The following is a 27270-nucleotide window of genomic DNA, read 5'->3' as shown; positions in this document are numbered from 1 at the left end:
TGGTCTGGACAAGCTATTAGTGATGAAGAACGAGTAAGAGGGTCAAAAAGTGGGGAAAAGATATGAAATTATCATTGGGGACTGTTTTTCCCCTTTTTATATGGGGTGGGTACCTGGGGGATGTCTATTTTCATTTTTATTCTACCTTTCTAGTTAAAGTCCATGGCAAAATCCACCATTTAAAAAAAATAATAAAGAATAGTGTCCATTTGCTAGAAAAGTAGCAAGGAATTAATTGCTTTTAAAAAGAAAGTTTTTGTTGAAACTAGTGACGAAGTATTTGCATTACGGGTATCAAAATATCCCATAAATAATTCCGTGTTTCGGTAGAAAGGATACCGCAAAAACACCGCTTTTTTCATCGACCGACACCGCTTTTTGGTATCAGTCAGTGGCAACACTGGTTTTTCCAATAAAACTACCGATTATATGCTATTACATAGTTATCAACTAGCTATTTTGTTGGAAGTAAGCGGACTTTATAGGGATGGAGGGGGCATCCCTATAAAGGCATATAAGGCATCAAAGGAGGGGGACCATCAAGGAGGGGGCATATAAGGCATCAAAATTAACTGATTAGCCCCCATTTGGATACTTTGTATGAGATATATTCCAGAGGGATACAGAGGGGCTGTTCAGCCTCTTACCATTTAGAGAGATTTCTGAACTAAGCATGCAATATGGTTACTGACTAATGAGGTTTGAGTACCCCTCTTATTTTGACACGAAAGTTATTAATGAACAAATAAAGTTTAATAGAATCAAGGTTCTGAGATGGCGGCAGTCCCCTTCACATATAAGACAACCTGGAATTTGGATTTAAAACCATCAGAGACTAAATTTAAAAAGAATTTTTTTACAGAATTAAAAAACAGCATTAAAAATTCAACTGAACAGAAATTATCTGGTGTATGAGGAGATTTTCGCCTACTTTTAGCCCTACTTTTTACCGTAAATTTTGGCTTCCCCCTAACATTTCAAGAACAAACACTAGAGCAAAAGAGAAATGTCATAAGAAGTGTTCATTCACAATAGCTCAAGAATGGAAGGGCTTATTAATTTGAACTTTAAACAATCAAACTTTAGGTTCAAATGTTTTGAAAAGCAATTGGTAAATAAAACGCTAGCAGTTACGAAATGATTATATTGTTTGTACTAAAAAAAGTTCAGTTAAACACAAGTAGTAATTTATCATAAAGAGTGGAGGAGGGGGAGGGTTCAAAAGAATGGCAGCCTCCTCATATATACAAAAATTTTGTTCGTTTTAAGTTTTAATGTTGCTCTTTACTTTCATATGAAAAAATAGTTGGTTTTTCAATTATTATCGATAATTGCCTTTGATTATTTTAGACGAATTCTCCACCGTGCGTCACTAGACCCCATGAAATTGGAAGGCTAAGGAAGTTCTTTATTGCACCCGACAGCTTTGTGAACCTTTTCAGGACAAAATAGTCGCTTGTGCGACAAAATGACAGAAATCACCCCTTTTCTGTCATGCAACCTCTTTCGTTACTTTAAAAGGGCACTAGAGTTTTCAATTTCTACTCGAATGAGACCTCTGGTTCGATATTCTAGCACATCTGGTTCAATTCAATAATCTCAGGGGAAAATGACTAACAAACAAATACATAAAAAGAAATCCATGACCTTCGCGAAAAAATGCGAAATTTCGTGTTTTTGTAGATGGAAGCGTGAAACCTCTGCTCTTGGGCTCGCAGATATGCTGAATTTGATGATATAGTTTTCATAGGTTGCACTCTTTTTTCAGTACTTTTCTCCTTTTTTAGATGTTCAAAATGTTCCTAAGCTAATAAGTTACCAGCGTACGTGCATATGCAAATACGATGAAGTGACTCGTGTGAATTGGCTCGAACTTAGTTCCCTCTTTTTTAGTATATATGCTATTTCTACTCTGACAGAAAAAAACGAAAGTTGCCTTTAATTAAACATTTTTAGGGATAGAGACATAAACTTTACAAGGGTTATAATCTAAACGAGAATCCAAAAGTTCAGAAAAAATTGCTGTTAGTACATATATTAAAACACGAATGATTAGCAGAGGCGTAGCTAGGGTTCAGCGCCCGGGACAATGTCAGTTTTAGGGGACAATATATTGTACATATAAGGCAAATAGGATTTAGAAATATCTCTGATTCCCTGAAATTTAGCAAAGTATCTACAAAAATAAAAACGTGCAAAAAACACAAGAACAAGATAAAACAAGTAGAAAAAAACTTACAGGGATCCTTGAATATCCATTGAGCCAAATATATGGATCCTCTGGGGTCTCTAATTCTAAAACCTCATTTTTTATTTTTGGATTAATAAACTCCACGTCTGCATTCACCCTCGGTCGTTCCGTCGATGGATTAATTGGTTGATCACTTTGCATCAAATGACGTGACTGTTTTTTCTTCTTCTTTCGTCTCTTCTTCCTAACTTCTTTTTGCACTGATCTTTTCACTCTTGCTGTATACCGTTTTAATTCTGGTAACTTTTCTAATTCCTCGTTCACATATTTTTCTATATTTGCCAGTCTCTTTTCATATGCAAATGAAACTTCATTTAAGGCACCTCTAAACCACCAAAATTGTAAACAATGTAGAACTAAAAATAAGCAAAAACATGTTAGTAAAACAGAATAATATCTTTTAAACCGTTTCTCTTCTTCCTTCTCCTTCATGTTGTTTCTACTTTTAAACCTTAGAGACTACTAAAAACTTGAAAGGATTTTCCTCGCTTCTTCAAATGCTAATTGCGTTTTGCGCTTGTCCGAGTAAATTAATGTAAAAAGGACTAGGTAAAAATGCAAATTTTCAAATAGAAAAACACAAAGGGATCACTAAACTCCATTAAGAAAGATATGTTTGCTTATGCATATTAGTCGATTTACTCTTATGACAAAGCGCTTCGATTGCTTATAAATTAAGCATTAGCATTCTGCTCCTAAGAATTTAAATTGAATTATTGTTGTTAAAGACAGTTGTGGTTACAGACTGTAATATGCAAACAAAATTATACGGAAAGTAAAAAAAAAACTCAACTGAAAATATATAGCAGTGTTAATAGAATATCATCACATTATTTAAGTAAGTTCTCACTGAGTTTCATTTTTTAACGGCATTAACGAAACGAAGAGGTTTAGTATACACTTCAAATAATTATTCCGACGAGTATGCACTGCCAGGCACGCACGCGCGACCTAATTTCGGTGGTAAAAAGAGAGTCAAGGGGCACAGACTATATACGCATTTTTCCCCAATTTAAGGGGGGTTAACCGCCGCCTCCCCCCCCCCAAAAAAAAAAAACGACGCCACTGGGTCGGGGGATGGTTCTAATAATGAAAAAGAAATATAAGAAATTGTAGGAATAGGGCGGCCTGGAGTGGTCAAAATCTTGATTTTTCTCTGTGTATACAGGCAAAACTTAAGAGAATCAAACAATTTCGTGGTAACGAACTGTAAGTAGCTCAATAGTAACCGAAACTCTAAAAAATGGAATTTTGATACCAGTAGATACATTAATAGAATCGAATTTTTATGCTGATTCCAAATATATAAGTTTCATCGAATTTAGTCTTACCCATCAAAAGTTAAAAGCCTGGAAAAATTTGTCTGATTTTCAAAAAAAGGGGAAAACACCCTATTAAAGTGATAGAATCTTAATGAAAATCAATACATCAGATTAAGCGTAACAGAAAACCCTACTGTAGATGTTTCAAGCTCCTATCTGCAAAAGTGTTGAATTTTGTATTTTTTTACCAGAAGAAAGAAAACGGATGCGTGTTTATTTGATTGTTTTTTTTTTCCAGGGGTGATCGTATCGGTCCAGTAGTCCTAGAATACCGTGAGAGGGCTCATTCGAACGTAAATTAGAAGTTCTGGTGCCCTTTTTAAGTGACCAAAAATACTGGAGGGCAACTAGGCCCCCTCCCGCGCTTCTTTCTCCCAATTTTGTCTGATCAAATTTTGAGATAGTCATTCTGTTCAGCATAGTTGAAAAACCCAACAAATATACCTTTGAAGGTAACAAATTCTCCCTAGAGCCCTTATGGAAAGGTGGTCCTAAATCTATAAAATTTGCCACAAATATACGCATATTGTGTGTTAATGGGACGCAGGAAGATATTTTTTTTTTGGGGGGGGGCGCATTGTAGGCGGTTATTTAACACGGGAGAAATGTTAGGTGGGAGGGAAGTTTCCAGGGGGTAAAATTTTCAGGGGAAATTTTACACTGGGTGAACTTGCCAGAATGCCAATACGAAATTATTTTTATGTGTCTTGTTTTCATTTTGCCGACTCATTTTTACGAGTGGACATATTAAAAGTAATTGTGTGGGGTAAATAAATTATCACCGAGATTGAATTATCTAGAAAATATTTTTGTAGGAAGGGAGGATCTTTCTGTGGAGGTGGAGCCAGATTTCCTGGCATTATTTAAAAAACGATCAGAAATTAAATGAAAAAACAAATTTCTTAAACTGAAAGTAAGAAACATTATTAAACTTAAAACAAATAGAAATTATTATGTATATGTGGCAATTGCCCCCTCCTCAACACCTTGCTCTTTATGCTGAAAGTTGAACTTTGTCCCAATTCTTTACGAACGACTCCTGAATCACAAGGGTTGTTTAATTAGAACAATAAGAAGTTTTTCTTTTAAAGTACTAAAAACTGTACGGTGAAGAGCAAGGTGATGACGAGGGGCTTATCCACCTCTCATGCAGGAAAAAATAAAAGTTAATGAGTTTCAAACACTTCGTGGTAACGAATCAAACAGTTTGTGGCAACGAACTGTAAGTAAGGAGCGACCCGGCTCAATAGTAACCGAAACCCTAAAAAACAGAATTATGATAACAATAGATTCATCAAAAGAATCAGATTTTTATGCTGATTTCAAATATATAAATTTCATAAGTTTCATACAAGTTTCCCCATCAAAAGTTACGCGCCTGAAATAATTTGCCTTGTTTTCGAAAAAAAAAAACAGGGAAACTCTAGTAAAAATCACACCATCCGATTCAGCGTATCAGAGAACTATAGAGGTTTCAAGCTCCTATCTGCAAAAATGTGGAATTTTGTATTTTTGGCCAGAAGAAAGATCACGGATGCGTGTTTATTTGTTGTTGTTTTTTTTTTCCATTGGCGATCGTATCGACCCAGGGGTCCGAGAATATCGCAGTAGGGCTCATTCGAACGGAAATAAAGTTCTAGTGCCCTTTTTAAGTGACCAACAAAAATGGAGGGCAACTAGGCCCCGGTCGGGGATTAGGTGGGAGGACCTTTCCATGGAGGAAGTTTTCATGGGGGAAGGGACATTTCTATGATTTCCCAGCATTATTGCGAAAAAAAGATCAGAAATTAAATAAAATAATAATTTTTTCAACTGAAAGTAAGGAGCAGCATCAAAACTTAAAACGAACAGAAGTTAATACGTATATGATCGGCTTCGCCCCCTATTCATTACCTCACTCTTTAAGCTAAAGTTTTTTTTTGTACTTTCATCAGAGCTATTTATTCTAATAACGGCCTTTGTGATTAAGGGGTCATTCTTCAATAATTGGAACCAAATTTTAAATTTAACGTATAGAGAGAGGTATTGACTAGGAGGTGAACCCCCTAATAAACGTAATAAAAATATACGAATATTTTTCGTTACGTAAGTTAATTCGCAAGTTACGTCAGATCAAAATTTCGAGAAAGCCATTTACCCCCCAAAAAATTAAAATTAATATGCAAATTTTGTTTTAAGCATTCATGTACGTTGAGGCAAAATCAAAGCTGCATTAGTTCAAAAATGTTCAGAAATTAAATAAAAAAAAGTTTTTTTTAACTGAAAGTAAGGAGCGACAATAAAACTTAGAATGAACAGAAAGGAGTACGTACATGACTGGGGCTGTGCCGTCCGCCCCGCCACGCGCGGGGCGAGAACGATTGACTATGGCTCACAAAATAATTTAATTCACAAAAAACCAACTTTAGGGTACAGAGTGCGGCGTTGGGTAGGGGACAGCCCCTTTCATATACGGAATAATTTCTGTTCGTTTTAGGTTTTAATGTCGCTCCTTAGTTTTAGTTAAAAAAAAACTTGTTTTTTTTATTTAATTATTCAGTAAAAGGCATCCGATGATTCCCTCAAGCAAAGCTTGAATCACAGTTCGTGGTAACGAACTGCAAGTAAGGAGCGACCCGGCTCAACAGGAACCAAAACTCTAATAAAACGGAATTTTGATAGCAGTAGACACATCAAAAGGATCGGGTTTTTATGTTGATTTCAAAAATATAAGTTTCATCAAGTTACAAGCCTGAATATATTTTCCTTACTTTCGAAAAAAGGGGGAAACATCCCCTAAAAGTGATATAATCTTAATAAAAATCACACCATCAGATTCAGCGTATCAGAAAACCCTATTGTAAAGATTTTAATTTCCTATCTGCAAAAATGTGGAATTTTGTATTTTTTCCAGAAGAAATATCATGGATGCGCGTTTATTTTTTTTCCCCTAGGTGTGATCGGATCGATCCAGTGGTCCTAGAATATCGTGAGAGGGCTCTTTCGAACGGAAATTAAAAGTTCTAGTGTCCTTTTTAAGCGATCAAAAATTGCGAGGGCAACTAGGCACCCTCCCACGCTCATTTTTTTCCCGAGGTCACCTGATTGAAATTTTGAGATGGCCATTTTGTTCAGCATAGTCGAAAATCTAATAAATATGTCTTTGAAAATGACTTCATCCCCACAGTTCCCAGGGGAAGTGCAGCAAGTTATGAACTTTGCCCAGTGTTTACATATAATATTGGTTATTGGGAAGTACCCCGACGTTTTCCTGAGGGATTTCTTCTCGTGGGGGGTCTCGTGAGGAGGGGGCCACGAGGGAGGCCAGGTCCCTGGAGACTGTTGGCCGGGGGGGAGGGACATTTTTATGAAGGGGTGCCGGATCTCCCAGCATTATTTAAAAAACGATCAGAAATTAAATAATAGAAAAAACAAGTTTTTTTTCAACTGAAAGTGAGGAGCAACATTAAAACTAAAAACGAACAGAAATTATTACGTATAAAAGGTGGTTAGCCCCCGAGTCAATACCTCGCTCTTTGCGCGAAAGTTTGTTTTAGCACTTTCAAAAGATATATCTATTATATTTACGGGGTTTGTGTTTCGAACAAAATTCTAACTTTAGCGTAAAGAGCGAGGTATTGACTAGGGGGCGAACCCCCTCATATACGTAATAATTTCTGTTCGTTTTAATTTTTAATGTTGCTCCTTGCTTTCAGTTGAAAAAAACTTGTTTTTTTTTATTTAATATATAGATAAAACAGAATTGAACGGTGAAGAATGATTATTGGTATGTAACATATTTTTCAAGGTCTAATGCCAAAAAAATCGTTCAAGAAAAACGAAATGAGAGAGTTTTTAAGGGATATTGAGGCTTAAAAATTATGTTTAGGCAAAAATGTTAAAGCGTGTGCAGTTATTTGCATTATTGTGTTATGCCCAGTTATTGGGGTGGGGAAAAGAAAATGCCACGGTAGCAAATTTGATATTTGGAAAGTGGAGATTCAAATTCAAGCTCAGAAACATTGAAATGGTCTCTCAGCTGTAAAAACGTTTCAAGAAAATTGTTCATAATTACAGTTCATACTATAAATTTGTAATATTCGAAATCAGTATGGAAAACATCTAATGCTGAAGGATATTTATTATTGATACATAAGTTTACAGGATAAATTACCGAACACGGTGTTGGGTCACGGGAAAACGGTGATTAGTTCATATGATAATGCTGGAATATTTGAAAGCAGAATGACTGCTCTAATAGATAAAGAAAATACGCAAAAGTGCACTTTTTACGCTTATTCTTAATTTTTTTGGGGGGAGGAATCTTCGATTTTAATCTACTACACAGATTATTTATTGTGCCCTTGTATGGGTCTCAATAGACCGTCATACCTTTTTTTTTTTTTTTTTTTTTATGGAATGAAAATTTTAAACAGTTTCTAAAAAATATTAAAATTTTTTTTAAGATTTTTATTTAAAAAAAAGTACAATTAAGGTTTTCATTTTCTGTGAGAAGTTCTTGGTCCAATAAAAAAAAAAAAAAAAAAAAAAAAAAGAAATGGGTTAAAAAAAAGAAAAAAAAGTTTAAAGTATTCGGAAACAACCCGATTGTAAAGGTTTAGATTTGTTTTTTAGGTTTTTTTTTTATTTGGGGATCCAAAGATAGTTAATGCATTAGGTTTCGCGAACTAAAAGCGTTGCCAAATTTAACTAATTGTTTTTCTTATTTGTTATCACGGTTCAACGTGGCAACACTGACAAAAATGTGATACTTCCCTAGAAACTGTATAACCGTGAAACAAACAAAAAAAGGTCTTATAAAATCGTAGTTTCCAGACATAAATAGATTTTAGGACGTTTATATGAAAATAAATTTACATGTATAAAAATTAACCTTGTTGTTGCCATTATACACCCCTTATGAACTGTAATGTGAATTCTTTTTTGTTAGTTTTTACGATGATCAAATCTATGAACAAATCTACAGGTGGCATCAATGATCAATCTACAGGTGGCAGTGGTGGTTCTGGGCTCTTGCGTTTGGGACAAAATCATTATTAGCCCCCCCCTGTCTCCCAAACACTTTCAGGCAAAATTTTAACATAATTTTCATTTATTAATAAAATCTGTATTTATAAATAAAATTTTTCATTTATTTAAATATGACTTTTCTTACTTTAGCCTCTGCAAAATTATTAATTATCTCGTCCGAATTGATTGCGTCTAATTCTTCACGTTCTATGCTCATTAACGCTAAATCTTTAATCGCTCCTGATCCATATTCGGTCTGAGGTACGTTAATATTAATAAACTGACTAAATTGTATTAAAACTTACTTATTATATTAAAGTTTACTAAACTTACTACCGGCGCTGCAATTGCTAATAATATTTGACACACAAATCTTACGTTTGCGAAGGTTCCTTCATCTCCGTATTGAATAATTAATCACAACAACGTTAAAATCAACAAAATTCAGTCTATTTGCTTCTGTTTTCAAGGAATGGTGATGAAGATATGGAGAAAATGAAAATTTCGGCTTATACTTGCTGCCACCTACGTCTTCTACTTTATTCTAATAAAAATAAAATAAACTTACAAAACTTACAACATGAATGTAGCCGTTAAATTATTTATTTGAAATTTTGGGCTCCTAAAATTTCTTCACGAAGGGCAAGTGCCCACTCTGCCCTCCTAAAAACCGCCTCTGGGGGGTGGTGGTCCAGGGAGCTCAAGTTCATTAAACAGCAGCCACTGAAGAATTGAAAAAGACTGCAGAAGTCCATAACAATCACGAAATTTCCGAGAACAGACCTGAAGCACCATTCTGGTATTTTTCCTGGTGATAGTTTACACTCAAAAACACAAATCATAATATATTCTTGTTTAGCGTTTATACAAAGTTTCTACAAAAGGGGAAAGTCTTGGATAAAATAATCTGCTTAACTTCCCCTCGGTGCAACAGGAAAGCGACAGTGTATATAGTTAAAGGATATAGTTAAATAATTACAAATGTTAAAAAATACCACTTTGATTTACAATCGACAATTTTCAATATATCTGGTTCCATGAATGGCGCATATTTTGTGAGTTTGTGCTAAGTTATAACTACCCAGTAACAGACCCTTTGCCAGGATTCTTATTCGAGTAGGAGGTAAAGGGGAAGGGGGTAATATGATTTTGATTTGGGCGACTTAACTAACGGAACACTCGTATTTATGTCTTTTTTAGCCATTATATAATCCAAAAAGCCATAAGTTTCTTCTTGCTTTGTAAATTCAAAAGGGGGGGGGGGATTTAAAACGTGGATGGAAATGTGAGAGACGTCTCTCAATAGTCCGGAGTGCAGAAAATGTTGAAAGTTGATGGTAAAAGGTACTTATGATGTTAATTTGACAAGAAATTTCATCAAGTTGTGACTTTAAGTATTATTAATTAGATTTTTAACGAATAGACTTTACACTTTTAATCTTTGAATAAAACAATAAGAAAACCTAAGGATTTAGCACAACTTAGTTCAGTAGGCTATAGCCTTTCATTGCATTTGCACTAGAAAATAACCGTTTTCAGCCTTACTCAAATCCATACATTATTTTACAACAAATACACGATACACCTTCATTCATTTTCAATTGAGCAGATTTATTCGCGAAGTTTTGTAATACAAAATAGTATGTCTTAAATTGCGTCTTTTCAAACAGTTCGTGGTAACAAACTGTAATTAAGGAGCGACCCGACTTAATAGTAACCGAAACTCTTAAAAATGGAATTTCGATACCAATAGATACATCAAAAAATTGGATTTTTATGTTGAGTTCAAATATATAAATTTCATTAAGTTTAATCTAACCCGTCCAAAAATACAAGCCTGAGAATATTTGCCTTATTTTGGAAAAAGGGAGAAACACCCCCTAAAAGTCATACAATCTTAATGCAAATCACACCATCAAATTCAGCATATCAGAGAACCTTACTGAAGAGGTTTCAACTCCTATCTGCAAAAATGTGGAGTTTTGTACTTTTGCCAGAAGAAAGATCACCGATGCGTGTTTATTTGTTTTTTTCCCATGGGTGATCGTATCAACCCAGAGGTCCTGGAATATCGCAAGAGGGCACATTCGAACGGAAATTAAAAGTTCTACTGCCTTTTTTAAGTGACCAAAAAAATTGGAGGGCAACTAGGCCCCTCCCACGCTCATTTTTTCCCACAGTCACCTGATCAAAATTTTGAGATAACCATTTTGTTCAAAATAGTTGAAAATTCTAATAACTATGTCCTTGAGGATGAATTAATCTCCCACAGTCTCCGGGGAAAGGGCTGCAAGTTATGAGCTTTGCCCATTGTTTACATATAGTATTGGTTATTGGGAAGTATACAGACGTTTTCAGGGGAGGATTTTTTCTGGTGGGTGAGGGGGTTACGCGGGAGGATCCTTCCACGGAGAAACTTTTCCGGGGGGAAGGGAATTTTCCATGATAGAGGCACCGGATTTCCTGGCATTATTTAAAAAATGGTCAGAAATTAAATATAAAAATAAAATTTTTCAACTGAAAGTAAGGAGCAACATTAAAACTTAAAAAGAATAGAAATTTTCAAGTATATGATGGGGTTCACCACCTCGTCAATACCTCGCTCTTTACGCTAAAGCTTTTTAGTAATTTCAAAAGAGCAATTTATTATAATTAAACGGCCGGTTTTTTTCTGGTGTCATTATTAAATATTTTTAAAAAAATTATAAATTTCGATTAAATAGCATGTTATTGACGAGGGGACAACCCCCCCTCATATACGTAATAACTTCTGTTCGTTTTAAGCGCATGGGTAGATGGTTCTTTGTCTTATAATGTCATACCCATATCATCTGAGAAGCTGCTGCTCTTAGAATTCAAACGGAAAACAATAGATAATGTACATACTTACTTGAAAAAAATCCGTTTTTTAGACTCCTTTAGTTTTTTCCCCAATCTCTAATCCAATTAATTCAAGTACAGAAAAGCGACAATTTTGATAGTTTCACCCTCCTTAAACAGTGCTTTCCAGATGATGAAATATATTGTTTTTTAACGTGTGAGGGCATATATGCGTATGATTACTACAACTCCACCTTGAGGCTAAGTAAGGTGAAACTACCACCCATTGTAAAGTTTTAAAATTCACTTACTGATAGTCAATGCACCACTGCCAACTATGAATTTGCCAAGACGGTTAAGGCCAAAGAAGGGTGTATAAATGGGTGGGATTATTGCAAAATATACTTGGCAAGTGATGTATTGACACTGTTGGACATTGTCTGTAAGAAAACGGTTAAAATCTATTTGGAATTTGGGTTGGATATAGGATATTTTTTTCAACTCCTCATCTGGTGATGGATTTAATTTTCAAAATCAGTAAAGAAGAAATAGGTCTGATCACCGACGTAGATCAGCACTTATTTGTAGAAAGGTCAATGAGGGACGGCTACGTTTTTCATCGGGACCGTATTATGAAAACTGATCCAACTGGGCAGAACTCTGTCGACGGTGTAAAGTCTGATGCAATTTTTTTATATGAAGTCCCTTTATTCCTCAGCAATGTCTCACGACTGTTTGCCTTGTGGTAATTACAAATGGATTAATAATACTTGTGCTTCAATTTTCCCCGAAATTCACACTGTTGAGGAGAATGGACAACAAGGATGGTTTTTTGAAATTGACGGTGAAACACCTTTGGAACGCCATGACTCGGTAAAAGATTCTGTCTTCCCGTGTATAAATAGACCTGGGACCAAGGACTCTTTGAGTCCATACAATTTATCTTTGGTAGAGGATAGGGGTATGCACTGGACAACTTCAAAGAAAAACCTAATTGCCGACCTTGATCCGAAACAGAATATAGTTTTAAATCTCGTGCTATTGCGACGGATGGTAGCCAATAGTTTCAGGGTAAAGAAATAACATTGAACCCTCCAATTGGACGAAAAAAATATTTGAAAATGTTTTTTTGACACTTTTGTCAGCAAACATTCACAGGTGAAAACGAAGGTTGAAAAAAAATCTATAAGCGCAGTGTCAGTTCAGCCTCCTGTAAAATGTGTGAAAGTGTAAGAAACAGAAGTCAATGTGACTTTGTAACCAATCCAAAAGAATGTACTCTAATCTTTACCGACCCGAACTTCACATCATTTATTATCATAGATTCTAATACGGTTTTCCTACATAGAAAAAAAGAAATGTTCCAAAAAATTCATACTTTCATTCTTTTAGAATGTTTATAAGGTACAATACCGAGGGAGGGGGAAGTTCAAGTGTATTTTGGAGACATTGATTCACTCCTGTTAAGAATTAACACTGACAATTTACTAAATGATTTGGAAAATGGTAAGTGCATTATCTCTCAAATGGATTTTACCAATTGGAATGAGTTCATTTATCCAGAGTTAGTGAAATGCCTGGCCCTAAGTCGATTGTTGATGTTAAAGCTGGAAACCGGGAGTGAATTAATATCCAATGGTTTATTTCAAGGTCCGAAGGTGTACTGTGCGTAAACAAACAATAAAGATATCAAACAAGTGTGCAAGGGGTGCCTACACACTATGTAGAAAAATTATTTGGACATGAGTGTCTATAGAAACTGTGTGGAAAGTAGTTTAGTACCAAGAGCAAAAGTCCTGACTATTCACTCTTTACAATTAAAAACTACACAGTTAGAGTAGAGAAAAACGCCATGACAGCCATATCGGACAAAGTCTATGTGCATGAGGGTGATGTGAAGGTACCTCCCAATGGACACTACAGTATTTCAGATCGTGTCGAATGTATATACTATAGAAAAAAATAATCTCATCAATGTATTTGTGTGTTGATTTAATTGAAAATGTAGAGTTTATGTATGTTGTGATCATTGTTGTAAATCAAATAAAATGAAAAAAAAGTGTTCATTTTTAATCTCCAAGTATGTGTGTTACCTATTGGTTGTAAAGTGTTATTTACTTATTTTTCTGTTAATTAAAAAATATTTATTTTATATAAATAAAATATGATTATTAATTGATATTTTTGTTGTTTTTATTCTTTGAACATCGTACTAAGACTGATAGGACTACAATAGGGAAATTATTTATTCATTAGTCAAGTACAGTTTACAGTTAGCTGTAGTCCAGCTGTTGAAGTCTAACATCAAATATGTATCAATTAAAGACATCATTCACATCGTTTCTTTGTGGTCGATCAATGTCGGGCAAAACAGCACGTTTAACTAAAATAATTAAAAAGTGTAATAAAATGTTTATGGAAAAGCCGAAAAAATCTACTATTGATATTGTTTTTGGCAAGAGTCATATAACCAAGTAAAGAATATTGCTGCATCAGATACTGGGCTGCTGCAGGTACTATTCATACAGGGACTAAATATATTCAATATTATTGACCCAAACTCTTGTCTGATTATTGATAATTTTGCTGAATCAATCGAAGAATGGTCTCAGGATATACTACAATTATTTACTGTTCGCTCACATCATGAACATATTTCCATAGCCCTAGTTCTAGACAATCTCTTTCATCATATCAAATGTATGAAAACACTTACTATGAACTGCCTACTATATCATTTACAGAGTTGTTCGTGACTCAAGTTCTCTAATAACTGTCAATAAACAGATATATTCCGGTGCTCCAAAATTTCTACTTTCAGAGTATAGTCAGGCAACAAATAAACCCGATGATTACGTTCTGTTGGATCTTAATCAGAATAAACCTGAGGATTTGCATGTAGTCACAGATATTTTTGACAATGAAATTACAGTATACCTTCCGGTTAACAGTAAAAAAGGTTATTAGTTTTAATCATGACAGTGAAGAAACAACTAGAAAATAGACATTTATTTTCTATTCTAAGCACTTTAAAACCACCCCTTAGGAAAGCCTCAAGAATGGCATTGACAAAGAATTTATTAATCTAATATCTGAACTGTGTTTAAATTTAACCGAGGGTAATGTTGAATTGCCAGAAGATGTTAGACAACAGACAAAGCAATATCGTTCCGTTGTACATGCCTTGGGTTTCCAAAAGAAAGGAAAATATTTTAAAAGAAAACGTCTTCTCCAGGCGGGTGGTAGCTTTTTTATACTTTTGCTGCCAATAATTGCAGGACTTGTGAACAGTTTTCCCGAGATGGTTAAACTCTGCAAATTGAATCCAATAAAACTCACCCTTTCAACAGTGGAACACTTTGAGGACAATCTAAGTAAATTCAATAATGTTGAAATATGTTGAAAACTTGTTTTCAACAATGACAAAAAACTTGTTTTACTTCAAGATGCACTTCAACGAGTGGACAAACATAAACCCTATCGTGCGAGACCAGTCAATGTAAGTGTCATTGATTCCATCAAAGAAACATCTCTTTAAGATTCTGTTGCTGCTTAAGCAACAACACAATCAAAGGAGAAGTAATTGAATTCAATAGTATAAAGTATTGGAAACTTACTACCACACTCATATCATAAACAAAGTAAAAGAGTCTTAACATATCTTATGTTGGAAAGTGATGGTTGTAAAGATCAACCTGTTTAAGTTGATAGCAATGTGAAACGAATTATAAATCAAGGGAAAAGTTATAATCTAGTTGATTTAATTTATGATATGGTTAAAAATCATAAAGGACTTTTATAATTGGAAAATCGTATATACAACTTTTGAAATACATTAAATTTTACAAATAGTCTTATTACCAATAAGAAAATTTTAAAGAAATTAAAAGAACATAGTGCCAGTTCATCAACACCACCACCACCACAACCATTTAAAGAAAAAAGAAAAAGAAGATTTAAATCAATCTTGGAAAATACTAGCACACCTAGCAGCAGCAGTAGTAGAATTATTGACTTGATGACACCGGGGGTTAGACAAAAGCAAAGGCGTATTGATATCAACTCATCGCCACCATCGCCATCCCCTAGTATAAAAAAATTTAGCGGACATTATACTACATGTTTGCGTTCAAAAGGTTTAAAGTTTTGAAAAGTTATTATGAAAATATTGGTAAAGTGGGAAGTGTAAGTTCCCCAACAAAACTTTCTAAAGTCGTCACTAGCGGTATCAAAAGTGCAAAAGAGCATCTACAAAATGAACCAAGTTACACTCTACATCGAAATCATAAGGTTCGTGGTAATCATTATCAAAAAACAAAAGCCCTTTTCCCACTGCAAATAATGCAAGTAGATTTTTTAACTCTAGAAGAGATTCAAATACGCCAGAATTCACCCTGCAAATAATTTCTAATTGCAATTAGTGTCTTTAGTAGCTATACATATGATATTCCATTGCGGACAAAGAGAGGTGTTGAAGTTGCTCAGGATATAGAAAGTATTCTTGAACAAGAAAGCTATAGAAAAATTCAAAGCGATCGTGGTAGTGAATTTGTTAATCCACATGTAAAAAAGATATTATTGAAATAAAATACAATGCTCTATCATAGTAATAGTCCAGTAAAGGCTGCATTGGCTGAACGATGGATAAAAACTATTCAACTTTTCATTTCGAGATATTGTACATTGAAAAATACTCCTGCTTCTATTCAAGATTTAGATAAAATAATGGAAATTTATAATCAACGACCCTATCAATGTCTGTTCAACGTTAGCTCTCAGGAAATCATCACGGTGAAAATAGATTTCACACATTTCTTGAAGAATATTCCAGTGAAAAGGTCGTGAAGAAGAAATTCAATTTTGGTGATAGTGTTCAGATTTAATATTTTTTTTAAAGCTAATATTTTTTCAAAGAGGAATTACTTATGATCCATTAAACTTTCTAAAATGTCAAAAATCCTAGACACTAAACCCATAACATTTTGTCTACGTCAAAATCAAAGATGATGAGATTCTTGGTGGCTCTTATGATTATGAATTACAAAAAATTAAAAATAATAGTGAAATCTAAGAAATTGAAAAGATATTAAAGAGTCGTACTCGCAAGGGCAAGAGACAGTTGCTTGTTCGTTAGCTATGATACAACTCCGATTTTGATTCTTGGGTAGCATTTGAGGACAGTAATAATACCCAATGATTGCTATGTAACATTCATGTCCAATCTATCTGATCTACTCTACAATTATTTGAATAAAACAAGTGATTTTTGGACAAAACTTTCTCCCACCATCAAACTCAATGGCGAGTATGAAGTAATTCTTGTCGATTGTATTCCCAAAAACACATATGATATCCTGAGAAAAGATGACATATATGATATAAAATTAGACCTTATGATTGGCCACTGGTTTGTGATCAACATAAAATTGCAAAGATCAATTTATTTTAATATCCATTTGTCATATTACCATACGAGGAATTTGGTATTATGAATGATTGGTGTCGTGCTATCAATAAAAGAATTTCTGCTAAAAAAAGGAGCCTTTCAATTCAACTACTCAATGGAAGAGGGCAAGATCTACATGATCTACATTAGTTCACCCACTGCCAATGAAAAGGTTATTCTCAGTGATAATCTACGAGATGTTCATAGTTTTAAACACAATATAATAATGATAAAAGTGTTGGAAGCACTAGTGGCGTGGATTGTGTCATTTTTGCTGACTATCCGCCTGCCTTCTCCTCGGACGCTTGTATATTTTTTTACGCTTCATTCCTTGAAACATTAAAAATTGCCAATAGCAATGTTCCCCTCCTACGAGTTCTTGAACGAAAAGCCAGTCAAGATCATATTCATCATTACAATATAAAGCATCTTCATTTTATCCCTGTTAAGACTTCCTATTTGGAACTCTGTCAGTTAACAATAATAACTGAATTAGGTGATCCCTTAGCAATAACAAAAGTTTTGGCCGCGATTACATGCCATTTTCGACCCGTCGTCGTTCAATAACAAGATGTCTAAGAGTAAAATGCTATTAGTTTGTCCGGATATTGATTGCTATGACACGACTCTTGGTCCAAGACAATTGGGCCATGGAATGGACTATTACAAAGGTCGTTCATCAATGTCGGGCTTTGGACTTGGCAGCTGGCCTGCTAAGCTGTTTCCCTCTGCACTACCCTTGGCTAAAAAATATATTGTACTGTCTGTGGCAGATTTTGTATCCTCTACACTATACGATTGGGGCTCTGACACGGATTTTAAAAGAAGTGTTTCGGAAAATCTTAGGTCCATTGCACGAAACCTTGGCGAGCAATTGAAATCTTGATAAAATGGAAAAGATTTAAAAAGGTCGAGAAACAGTGCAAAGCTCATAAGTCTCAACTGAACAAGCTGCAAAATCAATCACAATTTAAGATCAAGGAAGCTTTTTCAAGAAAATAGATGAAATTGAAGGACCAATAATTAAATTAAAAAATGATTACCTTGATAGTGATATCATTGCCTCTGAAATAAACTGAAACGGTTTCTCGTGGTAATACAAACAAATAATCTCCACTCTTTTTCTTGTACAGGGCAGTAGACACACGACCATCAGAAACCATCATTATACCATTTTCATCCAGGTCAATTTTTCTCTGCATGTTCAGATCCACTACTCCCTCAGATGATATATGGTAGCGATCAGATTCTGTAAATACTTCTAAGCCCTAGAAATTTAAATTTAGGAAAAAATCAAACAAGTAACTAGTTCAGAAAAGTTCAGAAAACATGGTATTTAAGCAAGGTAGTTAAGGTAAGGTGTTCCAAAATAAATTTCCTAATTCCCTATCAACAGATTGCTAGTAGCAACAATCTTATTTTAGTACACACTAACAGATCTAAGAAATTAAGATCTCTATAAAACTTACAATCAAAAACAAGAAATGAATAGTATGCCTATCTTTTATGCTATGTGCTCAGAGAACAACAGGGTGGCAAATAGGGCTGTATGCCATATTTGTGTAACCGAACGGTTTCGTGTTTTTTCTCTCAAGCACCTGGGCGCTAATATGATTTGAAAAAAAATGTTATGATTTAAAAACCTACATTTACATGAAATTTCCAAATTTTTATGTAAGTAAACAAGTTTTTTATTACTTTTCCGTTTAAGATCCCTATAGCTTTCATTGGGGATTTAGAATAAAATATTCAGTTTTCATTAATATATTAAATGTGAACATAAGCTAACCCATTTATCGGTTGTAAAGACCCAAAGAATACAGAAATTTACTTTCATGAAAGTTGAATAAGCATACTTTTCAATACTTTCCGCGTTAAATGTTTTATGGCTTCAATTAATCTAGTTTCACATGTATTGACAGTATGACATTGATTATATATACAAGTTTTCACCATAGGTCTAGGTATCTGCTAACTTAACTTGAGACAAACCAAACTTGGCTTGTCTGATTTATATAAAGGAAATAGAAAAAATTAATAATTCTTATGAAAATGGGAAAAAAGTAGCACAAACTTACAGAATGAGCACTTATAGTCCATAAACGAACCATACTTTGCAAAGGGTTTTGATTAATGGATAGATCTTCTGGGTTTGGTCTGTTTGGTTGGGATAATTCTTCTGGGCTTGGTCTGCCTGGTGGGTGTTCGTTTGGAATGAGGCAGACGATGTCTGCTGACTATATGCCTCTGGATATTGGGTTTTCCCTAACTAAATGCTCCATGTTAATGGGCAACTTCAACCTAATGAGGAGGGTAGAGCCCTTCCCAGAGATTCTCAGTATTTAGACACGTCCTAGCTCTAATCAGATCCCAGGCCTAGGGTCGGTTGGGTCTTGAACCCTCCACCCGAAATGTTTTACTGCAACGAATAACGATGAAACTGCTTCGGATGACCAGCCCCTTTTTTACTTTCCACAACCCCAGCATGTCCCTGAACTGACTTAACACCTTTGAATGAGCCTTCTTGAGAAAGGTGGACTACAATCCACCACATGGATCATACTAACACTCAACTTTCCCGAAGCTAATTCAATGCATGATTTTGATCTAAAACGCTTCAATGTACCTGTGGCTGGGCTCACAGAAACCCACCTTGTCGGAAGAGATTCCAAGGATATTGGCGAAGGATATCACCTGACTTGGTCTGATGACCCAAAGACTAAGACAAATGGTGTAGGCCTCGTACTGAATGCCAGAGCCAAGGCATTCCTTTTCTGACGGCTCACTGCATAAGTATGTGCATTAGATAGAACACTGACGGCTCAGCTCCAGCACAAGCATGGAAAGTGGACAATTATTTATGCTATCCTCCCACTAATCCAAGTCTGCGAAAGTGAAGGATCAGTTCTATGCAGAGCTCTCAGCAGCCCTGCCTAGAGTCCCACCCCACAACATTATCACTTAACTGGGATACCTTAACGTGACAATTATAGACAGGGAGGGCATGTTGAGAAATGTTTTCGGCCCTGTGACTCCTGATCCACTGTATGACAACGGACAATGACTCCTCCAGCTCTGCAATATGCATAGTCTGGTCATTTCGAACACACTATTTCAGAAACGAGATATACATAAATACACTTGGTATATTAACAATGGTCAAACAAAGAAGATGACCGATTATTTATGATCTGGGGACGCTGGTGCTCGACAAAGACAAATTACTGGACCTATAGGTCACCCGGGCTTAGAAACAAAGACCACAGGTTGATAGTCGCCTTGCTAAGATTACGCCTGAGAGTGCAATGGCAAGATAAACAGCCTTTAAAGTTTGATCTGAGTAGCCTGGCTACATCTGAGATGCAACAGAAGCATGCTCTCGATATCTTAAATCAATTTAGCTGCCTCCAAGTTCTAGACAACTCTGAAGTAGCATGGAAGCCTTTCAAAGGTGACATACTTTATTCTGCTGGCAACACCATTGACCGCATAAGACACGACAATAAGCCCTGGATATTCCAGTAAACCCTGTTCTTTATCGAGCTGCACTGGAAGGCACGCTTAGCAAGGAGTATGCCAGAGTACAAACGACTTAATTGCCTGTGCAATAGCGTACTAACAGAGATACGAAGACCTTTGTCGACAAGAAAGCCAGTGATCTCTAAGATGCTGCAAAGAAAGGAAATACCTGCATCCTGTGCAAACCCCTCTGTGAGCTGACAGAAAGGAAGACTTCCACCGCAAGCCGTGTCCTGTCTGCGAATGGCACAATGCAGGATGACAGAGCAGGCCAACTCCCCACCTGAAGCAGTCACTTCTCAACGCTTCTGAGCACCAAAGCCGTTGCTCATCCTAAGCCAGGATGATTTGAGCTGTTTAAATGACGATCCAGGATGGTGAAATGAGCAGTTGCTTAATTCCCCAGACCTGATTCAAGCAGCCATAACCACAGAGGCTACTTCCGATCCCGTATTGCAACCTTTTATATCCTCTTTGATCCGAAATGCTGTAGAACGGCTAAATTATAATCAAACCCCTAGTGTCTGGGGTATTTCGGCAGAATTCATCGAGTAAGGGGGTACAGCGGTGATTCTGTGGCTCCAACTAATCTTCTCAGTCATATGGATGATGGCAAGCCAACAAAAAGACTGGCGTGATGGCATCATATTGCCTCTCTGAAAACACAAGGGTAGTCGTCAAATCTACTCCAACTATTGTGGGATCACGCTTCTCTCCGCTTTTGGTAAACTCTGCGTCATGTCACCCATAGACATGTGCTTGACCTTTCTGCGTAAAAAAGAAGAGTCCAGCAAGCCGGGTTCATACCTGGCAGGTCGACGAAGGAGCAAATTTTCACTATGCGCCACTTGATGCAGAAGATGCAAGAGTTTCACCGAAAATCGTTCATCATATTCTTGAACTTTAAGTCTGCTTTCGATTCTGTAGATCGTTGTTCGCTCTGACTGATACTGAACAATACAGGCCTACCCCAGAAATATTAACCCCTTTTTGAAAATATGTATGACGTTACGGAGAGCTGCGTGCAGGTCAATTGAAGACGCAGTTTCACATATTCGGTGAAGATAGGTGTCTGGTAAGGTTGCCCCGCCACTTCCAAGCTCTTCAACTGCGTCATAACCTACTTTATGACCAGCACGACCAATCACATTCAGTTCGTTCTTCAGTTTAGAGACCGACTATTCCATGATTCTGACTTTGCCAACGACATAGTGTTGGTTGCGGATACCGTCAGAAAGATCACCTAAGCTCTCCAGGTGCTCTTAGGAGAAGCCTCGAAAGTTGGACTGAAGATCAACCGGCAAAAAAACAAGGTTATGCTCCTGGAGCCCCCTCACGTCCCGTTCTACTGTAAAGAAAGTCAAAATTGTTGAGCAACTAAGTAGATATGGTTGACGACTTCACTTACCTGGGGTCTATTCTGTCGAGAGATGGCTCGATCATAAAAGAGCTTACATCTCGCATAGCCAAAGTGTCAGCTATTGTTGGGAGTTTGAGTAGCATCTGACAAAAGCTAAACACAAGCCGCCATGCCAAAATGCGCATGTACACTGCATCAGTCAACACTATGCTGCTGTATGGAGCGGAGACATACCCCACTGCAAAATCTATCCATAGTACCGTCGAGGTCGTGCAGACAGAGCATCTTCAAAGAATAAAGGGACTTCACTGGACTGACTTTATTAGCAACCAGATCCTCCTGTCACGTACTGCAAAAACTCCTTTCTTGACGCAGCTTTCCCAGTGGGCTAATTGGTGGTACTGCAACCTCCTTCGTATGTCACGCGAGGCCCCAACAGGGGTTGCATTCGATTTCGAACCCACCCTGAGCGGAAGGGAGTCACCCCGAGGACAAAACCGCCCCCCCCCACCAGGTGGAAATACAAAACCAATGAATTCCACGCCAAAGCCCATATCCCAGTGGAAGAAGCTGCGAGCCTGGCAAGTAATAGGTCAACGTCAAGGCACCTGGTTTTGTCGTTCTCTACGCTGAACCCTTGTCAGGAGTCTTAAGTCAAATTAAGTCGAAGTTGCCTCCCAGTAGCAGCATAATATTTGTAGGCATTAATATATAGTGAGTCGGAAGTAAAAGGCTGGAGATTGTCTTTACTGTTTTTCGACTCTTGTTAATAGAAGAACATCGCCAAGTGATGAAAACTACGTTGTGACCAAGATGGGCCTGCGATTCCACAAAGTCTTCATTCAATTGAGGTCACAGGGATTTCTTGCTGTCCAGTTCTAATCCGGCTCAAGTGCTTCGGTGAAGACTTGAGAAGATGTGTTAGGCCCCGTCCTGCACTGATATCCTGGATCATTGCTTTTCCTGAGGCCAATACAATTTTAATGATTTAGAGAATAGGAAAATTGGAACTTGGAATGTTACGAAATTAAAAATGACACTCAAATCGACGCTTTGACTGACAAATTCAGACAATTAGAATTTGACTTATTAGAAGTTTCAGAAACTCATATCCTAGGGGGTGAAACGTGAAATTCGGTGATATAGAATATATTTACTCAGGTAGGAGGGATGGGGCACATAATTATATAAGGAATACGGCTCATTAGGAAAAAAGAAGTTGCTAAGTCTTGTTTAGGCTGGGTGGGTATTAATAATAGAATGCTAATCGCTTATTTTATGACTAAAAAGTTCAGGGTATCAGTTTTAGTAGTATAAGCCCCTGTAGAATCGACTGACGAAGATACTAGTGACTCAGGTGAATTTTATTTACAGTTACAGGAGCAAATAGACAGAGTCCCAGGCAGAAATATGGTGTTTTTATTCGAAGATTTTAGCCCCCAGCTTGGTAGAAATAAGGATAGATGGTGTTCTAGCCTAGGTAAATTTAGAATATGAAAGGAAAGTAGTAATGGCTACAAACTGCTGTAATTTTGTAGGCATAACAATACATTTACACCCAATACAGTGTTTGGTCATAAAATGGCCCATAGATTAACGTGGCATTAACGCGATGGTAAGACAGCAAACCTTATTGATTCAGCTTTTGTAAACCAAAGACTGGCAGGATCAATACAAAATATTAGGGTGTGTAGCAGTGCTGATATTGATGTTAAAAGTAAATATCTAGTAGTTTCAAGGGTTAATTTAAAGATGAAATTTGGGAAGTATAACTACCTCCCAGGAAGTTACGAAGTTGATAGACTAGGATGAGAATGTGAGAGAAAATTTCCAGGAACAGTTGAATATTAAATTGGAGAGTTTAAAATTTGACAATGTAGTAGATGTATGGAATAATTTTAGGAAACAAATTTGTGGAGTTGCCGATGGTGTCTTATGGAAGAGAATTAGGAACGCAGCTAGGACTATTAGTGAGAAAGTTTATGTTTAATAAAGAGGAGAAGGGGCTCATACAAGAACTATCTGAGTGATAGATCATACGAAAATAAAAGGAGTGTAGATAATACTAAGCGTCTTAGGTTAGGAATAAGTGAAGATAATAAAGTGACGTTGGGTAACGAAAACCTTGATCAAGTGAAAGGCTCCTTTACTTTGGAAGTATTATTAGTAAAGAAGGTGAGAGCAGTGAAGATGTTAAAATTAGAATAGCCAAGACTCAGGGTGTTTTTTAACACTTGAAATAGTTTGGCAGTAGAGAAAGATAAGTCTGCAAACCAAGATTAGAATATTGGGCGCAACAGTTATGACAATGGTAAAATATGGTTCTGAAACATGGGCACTCCGAAAAGCAAATGAAGATATGCTCGATGTTTTCCAAAGAAAGTACCAAAGGATTTTTCTGGGTATCTGGGTGACTGACTGTATTTTAAACAGTAGGCTGTACGAAAAGTGCGGTTACATCCCACTTTTTAGGGCTATAATATGAGACAGTTTGATATGGCTTGGGTATGTTCTGCGGATGATAGATGACAGATTCCAAAGATTGTTCGTTTTGGCCAACGGTCAAGGGCTAAACAGAAAGAAGGTTGCCTACGGTCAGGGTGGGAGGATGTCATAAATACATATTTAAGAGAAATGGGAACTTCCTGGGAGGGTGTAAAGAGGGAGGCTTTGAATAGATTGAAATGGAGGAGGAGCGTGCGTAGCTGTGTTGGCTTCAGGCGGTTTGGTGTTGTGGTGAGTTGTTAGTAGTAGTAGTAGTATAAGAAAGGTGACAAGAGAGTGTGGTCATTATCGAGGCATTAGTCAAGTTTCTGTGGGTATCAAATTACTTAGTAATACGATGATTTTTAGGCTGAGAGATGCTATAGACAAAGTGTTATAAGAACAGTGTGGTTTTAGAAAGGATATAGTATGTGCCGACCAAATTTTCACTCTTAGGTCAATAATTGAGAAGTGTCCGAGTTATCAAACACCTTTGGTCATCAGTCTTATAGATTATGACCAAGTTTTCTATTCTGTTGATTGAAGAGTTTTAGCCAAGGTCTTATCATTATATGGTATACCAGACAAATACATTAAATTGATTAGTGTTATGTACGAGAATAATACTGCTGCGTCTAAGGCAGGAACTGAGGTTAGCAGCTGGTTTTGTATTAAATCAGGAGTTAATCAGCGTTTTTTTCTATCCCCCTTTATATGGATCTTTTTGATGGATTTTGTCTGAAGGAGAACAGGAAAGGCAGTGGGAGAACACGGAATTAAATGGGGAGGGAAAATTTTCCTGGACTTAGATCATGCTGATGATTTAAGCATCCTACATGAAAATGTTAGCAAAATAAATGAACCTTTAGAGGTTTTTCGAGTTCAGGGTGCTAGCATAGGTTTGAAAATAAATACTGATAAGACTTAGTTACTAAGGCTAGGAATGAGTGACGATGAAAAGGTGATGTTGGGTAACAATAAGATTGATCAGGTGGACAACTTTGCCTACCTTGGTAGTATTATTAGCAAAGACGGCGGGAGCAGTGAAGATGTTCAAAGTAGAATAGCCAACACTCAGGTTTTTTTTTACAGTTGGAAAAAATTCGGAAGAATAGGAAGATACGTCTGCAAACCAAGATTAGAATATTGGAAGCTACAATGCTGACAGTGGTCAAATATAATTCTGAAGCATGGGCGGTCCAAAAAGCGGATGAAGATTTGCTAGGTGTTTTCCAGAGAAATTACCTACGGATCCCTATAAGTACTTGGCTGACTGACCGTATTTGAAACAGAAGGTTGTATGGAAAATGGGGTTCAATCCCGCTTTCTAGGGCTATAATGAGAGAAAGAATGAGATGGCTTGAGCATGGGCTGCTGATGAAGGGTGACAGATTGCCGAAGATTGTCGTTTCTGACCAACCGTCAAGGGCTCAACGTAATGCAGGTTGTCCACAGTTGCTGTGGAAGGATGTCATAAAGAAAGATTTAATGGACATTTGCTTGGAGGGTTTAAAGAAGGAATTTGCTTGGAGGGTTTAAAGAGGAATGCTTTGAATAAATTTGGACGGAGGAGGAGCGCGTGTAGCTATGTTGGCCTGAGGTGGCTTGGTGCTGCGGGGATTAGTTGTAATAGTAGTAGTAACTGGAGATAAAAGTTAAAAATATTATGCGTATTAACATTAAATTATATGCAAATCTGTATAGATTACAAATTCTTCTGTTTATGCTCTAGGCAGAATACTAGATTAGAGTCTTTTGTTAACCTTGTTCTAGGAAGTTAATCTGAAGTACCTACTTCCGTTTCTACTCCATACAAAGGAAGCAAAGATTTTATGAGCTTTTAAATGATTGGGTTACAAATTGAAATCATGCAAAAGAATATTCAATGTGCAGAACTTTATGGTGGTATTTTCATCAAGATCACTTGAACTTTATTATTGTTTTCTACTTTTTCTTATAGCCAGGCAAATTATCTCTGTCTCATATCATTTCTTGTATTACTTTTGACTTATTAATTTTGTAATATTGGACACCACCATAATAATTAGATTCTTTTGATGTAGATATCAAAGTCAAAACCCCATCTTTTTAAATTTCACTTCCTATTATGCCTGGTTACTCCTTACTTAAATTTCCTTGTCACAGACTACTTGATCAGTTGACATGAATACATTGGTTTACGATTCCCCAATCCTCTCACTGAGGATCTGTGTTTGACTTTGTTTTAAACACTTGATGTAAACTTACATGCCCATATGTAAAAGTTGATAAACAATAGCTATCGAAAGTTACTAGAATCTAACCAGCTTTACTAGTTATTGTTTATACATAGGATACACATGCATAGTATGGGGCACATAAGTGGGAAACAGGGCTCATGATGAACAAGGATGCTGCTAAATTTTACTTAGGTAGGAAGGCATGGATAATAAAAAGTACTCTCACTAAAAGGCGTGTGGTATCAATCATATTTGTATATACCCCTATAGAACCGACAAAGAGGACTATGGGTGAGTCAAATGAATTTTACTTACAGCTACGGAAACAAACATACACTATTTCATATAGACATCTGGGATTTTTATAAAAAGATTCTAATGATGAAGCTGATACAAAAAGGGAAGATTTGACACTTTGAAACCAATGGAAGTTTTATGTTGTAAGAATGCGGTAGCAACAATACTAAATAAATAAAAAGTAGCACCCCAGGTAGGAATAGTTTTGTTCATTGTGTTTACAAGTAATTTGGTTGTTAAGTTAAAGATAAGGTGCTGAAGATTATGAATATAATATTTGAATTAGAGGAAATGCCTAGAGAGCTTAGAGAAACTTTATTTAAACTTCTTTACAAGAAAGGTGATAAGTGTGAGTACGGTAGTTATAGAAAACATTGTTTAGGAATGCTGATAATGCTTCTTAGAGTTAGATTTGTTGTGGATAAGATTCTAAGGAATTAACAATATTGGTCTTCGATAAGGGCAAGAATGGGTCGACAAGATTTTTGCCCTAAGATTAACTTTTTGACAAGTGCCTGAATCATTAGAAATTAAGTTGACAG

General features: G+C 36.3%; 1 protein-coding gene across 1 annotated transcript in view; it reads right to left on the bottom strand.

Annotated features, from left to right (window-relative positions):
* Positions 1-17898: 17898 nt before the first annotated feature.
* LOC148939025 (uncharacterized) overlaps positions 17899-27270 on the bottom strand; it is a 67672-nt gene continuing 58300 nt past the window's right edge. Inside the window, exon 7 of the mRNA XM_089107342.1 lies at positions 17899-18117. The gene's annotated coding sequence lies outside the window, so the exon portion shown is untranslated. The remainder of the gene's footprint in view (positions 18118-27270) is intronic.

This window comes from Artemia sp. Qi Xiang Cuo, unplaced genomic scaffold (genome assembly GCF_049724085.1).
Source record: "Artemia sp. Qi Xiang Cuo unplaced genomic scaffold, ASM4972408v1 HiC_scaffold_22, whole genome shotgun sequence".
NCBI lineage: Eukaryota > Metazoa > Arthropoda > Branchiopoda > Anostraca > Artemiidae > Artemia > Artemia sp. Qi Xiang Cuo.
Note: the sequence above shows the minus strand (reverse complement) of the source record. Positions and strands in the feature narration are given on the sequence as shown.